This window comes from Pinus tabuliformis, chromosome X (genome assembly GCF_031772625.1).
Source record: "Pinus tabuliformis cultivar Carrire ecotype Pingquan chromosome X, CPIR1, whole genome shotgun sequence".
Classification (NCBI taxonomy): domain Eukaryota; kingdom Viridiplantae; phylum Streptophyta; class Pinopsida; order Pinales; family Pinaceae; genus Pinus; species Pinus tabuliformis.
Window position 1 is genome coordinate 1,253,624,718 of NC_142308.1, and position 12,119 is coordinate 1,253,636,836.

General features: G+C 42.3%; 1 pseudogene; it reads right to left on the reverse strand.

Annotated features, from left to right (window-relative positions):
- Window positions 1-5,681: 5,681 nt before the first annotated feature.
- LOC149144540 (putative sugar phosphate/phosphate translocator At1g12500 pseudogene) lies at window positions 5,682-6,098 on the reverse strand (annotated as a pseudogene).
- Window positions 6,099-12,119: the final 6,021 nt, after the last annotated feature.

Here is a 12,119-nt window from a genome sequence, read left to right on the forward strand (position 1 = left end):
TAACATGTATAGGGTCCGTTGAGGTGGGAATTTCACCGCTCGTCGCAACGGACTCATCAGTCGTTGTAGGGGACAAATCATCCATGTCAGAGGAAAAAGGTGGGACTGACACACGAGGAGAAGTATAGTCCCAAAAAGGGACACTGTCCTTAGAAGGTTCCCACGTAGGGTTCCAATGAAACTGGTAAGTCTCATTGCCTGGGGCACGAGAACTAAGTGGTTGTATACTTGGAACCACAGGAAGACTCACAACCGGTATCTCGGCAGAAGACGAAATTGGTAATTCCGCCAGGATGAAACTTCACAAACCGAAGGAATCTACCAAGACAACCCCTACTCAAACTAACGCACACAAAATCTAATTAGGTAAATGTTATCATGGCCAAATAAATTTTAGGACGCAAAGACACAACTTGACCTTTTCATGTTTTAAGAGTCGAGAAAAGGACAAAAGATGACTCTAGTCTCCTTCGAATGTTTAATGAGCACGAAGTGACAAGACGCTCACAGGCACCTTTTCTTTTAAGGAGTCCGAAAAGGATCAAAAGTGACTACTCTGGAGACTCTAGGAAAAAAGGTTTACCAAACAATCCGTAAAACTGCTTATACACCTTGGCAATCAAATGAAAACCAAGGACTTCCCGTACTGCAGTCAATCTTTCCGAATGCTGTGTTCAGTGCATTACGGCTTGTAAGGCGGCAGACTCGGCTTCCTATGGATAAAGGATGATAGCCTAGTGGGGTCTCCCGTATATACGCGACGGTATGTGGGAGCTCAGTCCATACTGGTACTTATTGTCTCTCAGGAGGAATCACCCAACCATCAGCGAGGCAATAGTTACCAGGTTTAAAGACGCCGGAACACGTCTCTAGCCTAGACCTCTAGAATATGTGCGTTAGGTTCCAATGCGTTGTTAGGTTCATTTGGTTTATTTTACAGTTAATCTTCAATTAAGTTTCAGTTTTTTGGTCCTACCGCATGTGATATCTCAAACTTGCTAAATGCACACTATATGCCAAAATTATACCATTTCGTTCAATGAATTCTAACTACAGGAGAGTTGAGATTTTCAAACAAACAAAATGGATAATAAGCAAACAACAAAGATCCTAATGCAGCTAACAACAAGAAATAAAACTTTTCCTTTTTCTTTCTTTTTAAAAGCAACAAATAACAACAAATGCTAACTAATAGAATGCAAAAAAGATCTTTTGTTTTTTTCTTTTTAAAATGGCATAAGGCATTTAAACAAATTGCATGAGATATTAACAAGCATAAACAAACAAAAATCACTCAATGTAAGGCGAACCAAATCTGAAACACCAAAATGAACTATCAAAACAACAAAAAGCACATAGACCTTCAATGAACCATGTGATCTAAGTTCAAATGAAGTCAAGAAAAATACAAATAGGCTAGAAGTGAATTGCTTAGAAGCAGGGAATAACAAGCTTTAACAACTACGAACACGGTGTGGAAAACAACCAAGCAGTTGACTGGGTAATCAAACCAAAACTTCCCACAGAAGGCTCGACATGCAAAGCCCCTAGATGCTCTAGGGTTGGGATACAAAATCGATAGAGATAAGCAAACAACTGAAGGATAAAGGTAACAACCAGTCACACAGAGGTCCAACACACTTCCAGAGGCTGTAAAAGATGTACAAAAACTGAAATCTGAGCTTAAGGAGCTTTCAACTAACAAACTGGAAAAATTCACAGAGCTGGCGCGACTGTGAGCCTGCAACTTGTGCTATTCAAGAATTGGCGTGAGTTGCTGTTGTGCAACATGCGCCAACTGGCGCGATTGTCAGAGGAAAAAACGCGCCAACTGCGTTTGCTGACCCAAAAAATAAATACAATAACTCAGGGTCTGGTCAATAGTTCTCAGACAGGTTTAAAAGCAGAAAACAACTTCAAAGCTGACCCAGAAAGCTCATTCATTCAAGCAGGCAAGAGAAAACGAACATGCAAGACAAAACTCCAAGTCGTTCGGTTCATAAACCAAACCGGAGATCGACTGAAGTGGCGTTGATCTACTCCGCTAATGCAAAGCAATAGCGTTTCAAAGGCTGCCTGGCCGTGCTTCAGACTCCGTCCAAGGTTTATGAATCAAACAACAAATAGCTCCTCCCTAGTGGAGTCGCCAAATTGTTGGAGAGGTAAATCCCCTCTGCGGACAGAGGCGATCCCACTAGCCCAAAATGGGACTAGCAACAATCAAATCACGCTACTACGCAAGTTCCTAGTTGTATATTAAAAGCGGATGACGAAAACCAACCTGGAGTCCAACGCTAATGTCGAAGACGAGTTGACAATCCCGTTCCCTTGCTCCGGCAGGTCACAATCCTTGCGATCCCCGCGTATGGATACCTGCACATGCAAAGAACGAAACGAGAACAAGCGTAAAATCCACTAACATACAACTATATTTCAGTCAGAAAGGAAATAAACCAAACATTATCATGATGAACAATGAGATTGGAACCATAACAGTAGTCGTTTATTAATGAAAAAATAAGCAGAGAAAGATACAACCAAGGTTCTGACGTTGAACCTATCCTCTGGCTGGGCGAGCAACTATATATGTCTTGCAATAGACCTTCTCTCTCTCAGGATTCCGGCAGCATAACCTCCCTATGCTTGAAGACTCTTACTATCACTCAGGACAAGCATAATCACAACTAGCATTACTCAAAAACTAGCTTGTCCAATGCATGAGGACAGACTTTTATAGATGAGGAAGGGAGGAAGATACAATGTACCAGGACACTCATTGTGGATTGACATTATCTCCGAAAAGCCACTGTGGATAGATGTCAAGGATAGATGATGACTCTCGACCTCTATCAGATGGATTTTATCCTCAAAAGACTTCGTGATCTGAAGGGAAAAAACATATGAGTGCGCGTTTGCCAAAAATCATTACCAAACTTGGTTGGCGCGAGTGTTGTTCTAAGACAGAGCGCCAATGGTCGCACCCCCTTTTGAGGATCTCAGTGATTGGCGCGGATAAGACACTGTGGACCCGCGCCAATGGAAAAAGGGCACATTTCAGGGATAATTTGCAGAAGGTGTCTTCAGGGAACATGAAGTACATACTCAGGGGAACTTAATGCAAGTGTTTTTAGACTATGTCACTGCTCACAGGCCCCGGAATGCGTCCTCCAATGTATGGAAACAGGGGTAACAGGGACGGTGACCAACGGTGACAAATTACTGTGTAACATAGACCCTAGAAAAATTAAAACCATTAAGGAATGGAAAATCCCCACATCCATAAAGCATCTACGAGGATTTTGGTGGGCTCCAGTATTGTAGCAATAATGCTACAACTCCTGGAACTCCCTTCTTTAATTTTATCAACCCGGTAGTTCGTAACAAACTTGGAAGCGACGGTGTTGTATGCACAAGTAATAGCTCTTGCCGCAGCTGTCACTTGGTCAGCTGGCACAAGTCCGCTAGGGGCTCAAGCCAACTTCTATGAGCTCTTAGAAGAAGCTTTTTAACTGATGGACGAAAGCTAACTCAAAGGAAGCTAATCTACTTGCGAAAAGAAACTGAAAGCCAAAAAGAAACACAAACCCTAGCAAACCCTAGCAAACCCTAATTCTACCAACTAGTCCTACTGATGTAAAAATGAGAATGCAAACTACGAGAAGAGATGCCATTACTTCTAGGAAGGTAAAATGCATGTGTCTAAGTTATCACTATCTGAAGAGAACATCTTTTTGTATTTTTGATTAAGTTATTAGAATTATCATGCATGTGCTTTTAACTGGCTTTTCACTGTGCAGGGGTGGATCAAGGAGGAGAAATGCTTGGAAAAGGTTGGGATGGTACAGAGAGGGTCTAAGGGATACCTGACATTCTCTCTGAGAGTTTCACAAAGTCTGGATGACATGCAACCGTGTTTATGAACTTCTACAGGAAGTCTGCAGGGGTTTCTACAGGAAGTTCTGTAATTCTTCTACAGGATGTTTCGTGATTGGGTTTTTGACTGGTAGGTGAGTGGGAGAGAATGCATGAATGGGTAGGGAGGTAGGGTAGGGGCCTGGAATGACCCAATGACTGAGGGATGAGGTGATGAGAGGGTGTGGAAGTCTAGCTTGCATCAAAGAAGGTTTAGGCAATGGAAAGGCAAGAAGGTAGGGTTACGTGGCAAAAGAGCAGATGGGAGATGAGGAAACAGACTTGGTGATGGAGGAGCTGATCTGGACGAGGCTCAGATGAACGAGGAGGTGATGAAGGTGCCCTGCATAGTGTTTACCTGATCAAACCAACTACGTCTTGCATACAATCAAAATATTAGATGATCTATCTAACAGTTTAATGAGATCAGTGAACAACAACCTTATTCATGACAAAAATCACATACAGCATGTGAACAAAACATTATCAAAGAGATATAAACGCATGACTAACTCCTACCAATCCATCCTAAACATAAAAAGCTACTTCAACCATCAAAAGCAACCTAAGTAACAAAGCACGAATTAAATCTAAAGAGCAGATTTTATTTTAAGAATGCAGCAACACATAAAGATAAACAAGGGAGGTATTGGGCGCTTGAGATGGGCCCAACCCCAAGAGCTACAGCCTCCCAAGAGAGATTTAGAGCTGGTGCAAAGCTGGATTCATCTTTATTAATCAAGAAATGAAGAGTTACATCAAAACTGTCCACAAGGAGAGCTTGAGAATGAGCTGAAAGCAAAGCTAATCTATTGCCTACAAATCGAATTACAAAATGACTACAACAAGGCTATGAAATGACTAACTACCAGCTACTATCTACTGGCTAACTAGCTAACATCCACTGGCTACACTGGCTAACTGAAATGAGGCCCTAAGCCTTCTTATTTATACAATTTGAGGACCCAACAGTCCTCCTAAAATTTAGGGACTCGGCTGCCCAAGACTTGTAGTTAACAACAGTCCTACTTGACTTGCTTGGCTGCCCTTGTGTTGATTGATTCGGTGGCCCTTGAACTCCGAGCTGATGGTGGAGAATTCGAGGTAAGGGCCCATAAATGAAGGGGACACCTTCCTACAAATCCTCTAGCTTGTTCTCCCACGAATTTGGCTGCCAAGTGCTCATTAAGACCTTCAATTTTGTCTCCAAGTTGACCAAAAAGGCTACACAAAGCACCCATTAGACTTGTTGGCATAATGACTAACCAAATTCACTCTATTAACATAAATATAATAAAAAACATGCAATAAACTAATGAGAATGGTGGATTAAGTCAAATTAGGAGGTTGAATGAGCCCAAATAATTGTCCATTTTTGGGGCTCATCATCACCTCCCTACTGAAAGTGTTGCTTATCCTCTGAGCAACCAATCTCTTTTCTCATCTTTGATGGCCCTGGTGGCTTCTTTGGCTAACATCTCGGCTGATTTCTCCTTTGGCTTCCCTCTTTTCAAACTTCCTGTAGAAACAGTTCTCTGTCTTCCTGTAGAAACAGTCTGCTAACTTCCTGTAGAAACAGTCTGCTAACAGTTCTCTGTCTTCCTGTAGAAACAGTCGGCACTGTCTTAGCCTGCTTGGCTGAGGGTGCTTTTCCTTTCAGCTTGGCTGTGGCAGCCTTCGTCTTCTCGCCCTTCTGCTCTTCTTCCTCACTGTCTGCTGCTTTTCTTAGTGAATCCTCAGCCTTGTTATGAGTGCACAAGTATATGCAATCATATGGAAGAAATGGTGCCCTTGGCATTCCCTAAAACCTGCAACGTGAGGGCACTTGTATGTCTTGTAACAAGAAAGTTGGTTAAATCCACAAGATAAGCCATGGTCATGTTTCCAAGCAACAGGAATATGATAAAGGTGTTTTCTCTGGCTTTTTCAATAGCAATAGCTAATACATTACCCTCCACAAAAAGAGTAACAGGAAGCAATAACAGCGCAGCAATTGGTGCCATGTACATGAGCAAATTCATAGAGTGAAGCTTCTCTACCTCAGAGGTAAGCAGGAGCCCCTGAACAACTGATTTCAATGCTCTGGCAGCAGTTGATCCTAGGCAAACCAAAAAGCCAAAAAGGTGGAATAATGGCTCACTGTTGCTTGCAATAACAATGCCAAATACCACAGGCACCAAGGCCATATAAACCACAGAAGACTCCCTCTTACATGTTATTATAAATGCAAAATATTTCTGTGAAGAAGGGAGTTGTTGCCCCAATAGGTTGATTGAAGGAGACTGGCAAGTAGCGCAGAGAAATATTGCCACAAACAACCGAGAAGGAGAAAATGAAGCTCAGTGCCAATATCTCAAGAAACTGTCTCCTGGAGACGATGAACTGCATTGGTACAATCTCTAACTATGAAATTGCCAGAAAACCATAAAATGACAGGCACACATGTGCAACATTGTGAGGAATATTGGGTATCTGCATCCAAGAAAACTGAGTAGGCATTTGTTAAGCAATAGCACACCAATATTGGAAGAGTACCAAGCTGCAATAATGAGAGCTGTTGTAATAGTCTGGGACACAGGAAATGCACCATATTTTCCTTCTCCTGTTGGAGTTGGAGGTATGTCAATAATTTCTTGTTCAAGCTTTGGATTACTGCCCAAGCCTTTTTGCTTCTGCTTCAAGTTGTTTAGCAAGCTCCTGTTTTTTTGCGTGAATTTTCTGCAGCTATGCGCTCTTCTTCTTCAGCTTTGGCTTTCGCTTGGGCCTCGGCGAAAAATTCCTTTCTTCCATCTATTGGAATGGCACTTAAAAGCTCATAAACTGGCAGAGAAGGTGCAGAAGGGCTGGCTGCAACATCAATAGTCTTGTTCTCTGAGATGGAAGTGTTTTCGAAAACCCCAGCTACCACAGATGCAACTTGTGTCTTTGAAACCTTAAACCATGGAATGCAATGCTAAATTTGCATTGATTACTTTGTTGTTTACGTCTGCACTTCCTTCCGCCTTAAGAACAAGGTTGCAGTCTTTCCCTGAAATAAAATCATCTGTGGAACTGGCCTTCAGGATAGTGTAACTTAATCCCATTTCCACAATTCTTTCAGTAAGCTCTGATAATGATATTTTTGATTTTCCAAACAAGTTGCTGAAAAATGAAGAGATTCCATCAAGAACATTTGAAGACCCTCCATCAGATTTGTAAACACAATAATATGATTCACATTTGCTAGCTTGGCTTCTTCAATAACGTTCAAAGCATCAGTTGTAGTAACTTTGGAACTAGGTCCATCCTCTGTGGGTCCTATTGATACCACTGCTTTACTGGAATTTCCGATGGCTTTAGCTGTGGATTCAATATCCTCAAAACTGAATTCTACTGCATTAAGACGCTTGGCATCCTTTGTAGCAATTATCTTTCTCGGGACTCCAAATTTGTCGAAGAAAAATCCATTTTCGCTGCTTTTGAAAGCTGTGTCGTACTTCCTGTAGAAGACCCACCCGTTTTCTATAGAACACCCTTGCATAGGTGGGTTTTAAAAAAATATGGTCGAGAAAGCTTGGTGGAGGATGACAAGTTAATAGATTGTGGGAGCAGAGGACGCGTACTTCGGCTAAGAACATTGCAGGTGCAAATGAATCAGCGGGTGGTGAGAGTCAGCCGAGCCTGTTTTTCAATTACAGCGTGATTCGTGATGAGGAAGTGAAGTGGCCAGGCATACGTGGCCACATGCAGACTGCAGTGCTATCATGAACTGCATGTTCTCTTCTGGATCAGCTGCACTAGAGTTCAAACGGCCAACACTTCCTGTTTTTTTAAATTTTCACGTGAGTCAACTGTCCACGTGTACTGCGTGACTGTCGGCTGAGTTCTAGAGAAGACAATCAGCTTAACCTTGATAATTCGTGGCTTAATCCCACCATTCCATTAATTCATGCAGTTTTTAAATTAAATTTATGCAATAGAGGAATGAGTTTCAGTCACATACCTCGAAGTTGAATGGCTGCCGTGAGCTGCTGTGGCCTGTCATTGCTGCATGCATTGGTTTTTCTGATTGCATGTGGCTTGGCTGCTAATCTTTGATTGCTTTTCCTTGTGCAGGTGTCCTCTGGCCGGATCTGAGCTGCATGCAATTGTTTCCACGTTCAGATCTGCACCTTCAAGCTGCTGCTGCTGCATGGTCACAAAACCAGAACTTGTTTTCGCCATTGCTCTCAAACGGTAAACCGGATTGATCTGAAACTCAGTGATCATGTTCCTATCATCATTATGCATCTCCCATAGCAAAATCGTGATCATAGCAAAATCGTGATCAATGGATGCACGGATTTCGAGAAAAATGGAAAATGGTTGAAGATTTCAGAGCTCGATTTCTCGGAAACCGTGCATCGGAATCGGCTGAAACTGCTTGGGTAGGTTACTATCACTCACATGCATATCCCCATGAAACAGGTTTTGAAACGGATGCACGGATATGGAGAAAATGCAAAAATGGCTGATGGTGATGGAGGCTGATTTCTTGGAAACCGTGCACCGGAATTGCATGGAACTGCTCAGGCATGTTGCCATCAACCTTGTACAATTCCCCATAAAACGGTTTGTCAAATGGATGCATGGTTCTCAAGTTATGGCAAAAACAAATTTTGTTCTATGTCTTTTTGCTTCAAGGCTTTTTGCAAGTGGTTGCATGGAAGGAAAAACTGAGCTTGGGCTGTGATGCAGGTATGGAGATGATGGAGGAGGAGTTGGAAGATTGCATGAGGACTTCTGAACCCTCAAGGAAGCTACCATGTTCGCCAAACCACTTTTTGAAATCCATGTCTAGTTTCCCACAATTTCTATAGGAAGTTCCTGTAGAAGCACAATGAGAAGCACAATGAGGTGGAAAAAATGATGGAGAAAGGCAAGGGATGGACACACAAGTGCTTGTAGGCCTAATCAACAGATTCCCACCATTAGATTCCATTTTAAACTTGAATTTGGTTCGTCCAAAGGTTCTACAGGATGTTTCCTGTAGAAATACAAAGCTTCCTGTAGAAGGCACAAGAAAATTCCTTTGACCTTGATTTGAGTGCTCCTCCTGTCATGAAACGTCCTTCTTGCAACCTGCAATTAGCCAATGGAGATTAGTTTTATTTTTCTTTTCTTTTTCTCTTTTTTTTTTTGAAAAACAACTAGGGCGCCTCATGGAGGTTTTCACCCTAATTGCCTGCCCTGGGCGCCTCCAAGGAAGGTTTTCACCCAGGGATCTTATTCCATTTTTATTTTCTCTTTTTTCCAACCCATTGACCGCCTCATGGAGGTTTTCAATCAATGAGCCAATCTAAGGCGCCTCCAAGGAGGTTTTCACCTTAGATTTTTATTTTTATCTTATTTTCATTTTTTCTCTCTTTTTTTTTTTTTTTTCTACCCTACCCTACTTGAAAAACAAAATCATTTTCAAGTATAAGAATACTTCCAATGGAGCCATGTGCACATCGAGATTAGAGAAAAAATGATGTGAAGGCTCGAAATGCATGCTTGGACAAGTATCCAGATCTCAGAGACCAAATGATCTGGCGTTGAAGGGATCAAACAAAGCTGAGGAAGAAAGTACTGCTGCAACTTAGTGACCTTCTGAAACCATATCTCAATATAGCTTTGATATCCTTGGTTCTTTTACTGATCTGGATCATTCTTCATGTCACCTTCTATCATGACCTTCTGATCTTCCTCTTTTTGTTGATCTTTCTCTTGAATACATGGAAGATTTGATGGTAACCATGAGGGAACTCTCTCGATCTCTGATTCTGATCTCTTCTCTTCATCAAGTGCAGCCCATGGTTCTTTGATCTCCTCTTTGGAATCTTCTTTTGCTTTTGGTCCTTCAATGTTGTCAATATAATCTCTGCTTTGCAACACTCTTCCTGAGCTTTGGTGAAGATCATTGGGCTCAAGAGGAGTTGTTTGGATATGTTGTGCCTCAGATTTGCAATTGGGTTGAGCTACTCCATTGTGTGGCTTTGGAAATGGTATGGGTAGTTGAGTGGAGGTGTGAAATTGAGATGGAGATGGATGGCATTGTGGTTGGGTAGGCATTTGGGGTTGCCTTGGTGGAGGAGGAGGCGATGGTTGTGGATGAGCAGGTGGTGGAGGAAAAGAAGCGGGAGGAGTGTTGTATTGGGGCCTCCACTCCTGATAAGGTGCATTCCACTGAGGCTGTGGCTGAGCATAAGAGTGAAACGAATGAGCAGCTGGTTGGGCATAATATGGATCTGTGAAGGAACAAGGAGGAGGTGTGAACCAGGAAGGATGAGCAGGGGGACCCCAAGAAGGCATGAAAGTGGCTTGGTAGGGGTCATAATAGGTCTCAGGTGTCCCTTGCAGCTCCTGCTGGTAAGATCTAGGTCCATGCGGCCTCCTTTGGTTCATATAATGGAGTGGTTCAGTGGCTCCTTTAACTCTTTGATATGCAACTTTAAGTCCAGGCAAGGAAGGGCACTGATTCGTAGGATGGTATTCTTCACAGATGAAACACACTTCTAGGGAGTGCATTGGACATTCGTTCCTAGGATGCTTTCTAGTGCACCTAGGACAAAAAATGGCCAAAGCCCTCTTGGCTTCTTCTTGCTTCTTTTGGATCCGCAAGGTATCCAGTTGCATGGCAAGAAACTGCCTCATATCACTCTTGAAATCTTCGATCTGATTTTCAAATTCATCTTTGGACAAGGTGCTGCTCCCAACGTTTCTGCTTGTAGCCATTCGCTCCAGAGGAATGTTTTCTTCTTCTTCTCCCCTAGAGGTTCTTTAAATATGCCTTGATGTCCACCCAGGGGTTCTTTAATCACAGCCATCGAAGAAGAGATAACGTTGGCTGTGTGAAGCAGTGGGGGGTTGTGCAATCATTTTTCTAACTTATCTCTACTCCTACAAGGCATGAAATGAAATCTTTTTGGTTGATTTTTTCTTTTTTTTTCTACTTCTACCTACAAAACTGAAATAGATTGAACTGCAACTAACTATCTTGCTAAAATGAAAATGCGGAATTGAAATGAAAGCAGGAAAGGACTAATCTATTTTGCTCAAATGAAATTGCAGGAATGAAATGCTAGTCTACACTTGAGGAATTGAAATGCTAATCTACGCTTGCGGAATTGAAATGTTAATCTATGAAAGCGGGAAATGCTAATCTACTTTTGCATAAACAAAATTGCATAATGGAAACGAAATAAACTACTTAGAACAAGATTGTAGTGGAAAATAGAAGAAAAGCGGCAATCACCAATACTCTGACGCTTCCCTGGCAACGGCGCCAAAAAGATGGTGGGCTCCAGTATTGTAGCAATAATGCTACAACTCCTGGAACTCCCTTCTTTAATTTTATCAACCCGGTAGTTCGTAACAAACTTGGAAGCGACGGTGCTGTATGCACAAGTACTAGCTCTTGCCGCATCTGTCACTTGGTCAGCTGGCATAAGTCCGCTAGGGGCTCAAGCCAACTTCTATGAGCTCTTAGAAGAAGCTTTTTAACTGATGGACGAAAGCTAACTCAAAGGAAGCTAATCTACTTGCGAAAAGAAACTGAAAGCCAAAAAGAAACACAAACCCTAGCAAACCCTAGCAAACCCTAATTCTACCAACTAGTCCTACTGATGCAAAAATGAGAATGCAAACTACGAGAAGAGATGCCATTACTTCTAGGAAGGTAAAATGCATGTGTCTAAGTTATCACTATCTGAAGAAAACATCTTTTTGTATTTTTGATTAAGTTATTAGAATTATCATGCATGTGCTTTTAACTGGCTTTTCACTGTGCAGGGGTGGATCAAGGAGGAGAAATGCTTGGAAAAGGTTGGGATGGTACAGAGAGGGTCTAAGGGATACCTGACATTCTCTCTGAGAGTTTCACAAAGTCTGGATGACATGCAACCGTGTTTATGAACTTCTATAGGAAGTCTGCAGGGGTTTCTACAGGAAGTTCTGTAATTCTTCTACAGGATGTTTCGTGATTGGGTTTTTGACTGGTAGGTGAGTGGGAGAGAATACATGAATGGGTAGGGAGGTAGGGTAGGGGCCTGGAATGACCCAATGACTGAGGGATGAGGTGATGAGAGGGTGTGGAAGTCTAGCTTGCATCAAAGAAGGTTTAGGCAATGGAAAGGCAAGAAGGTAGGGTTACGTGGCAAAAGAGCAGATGGGAGATGAGGAAACAGACTTGGTGATGGAGGAGTTGA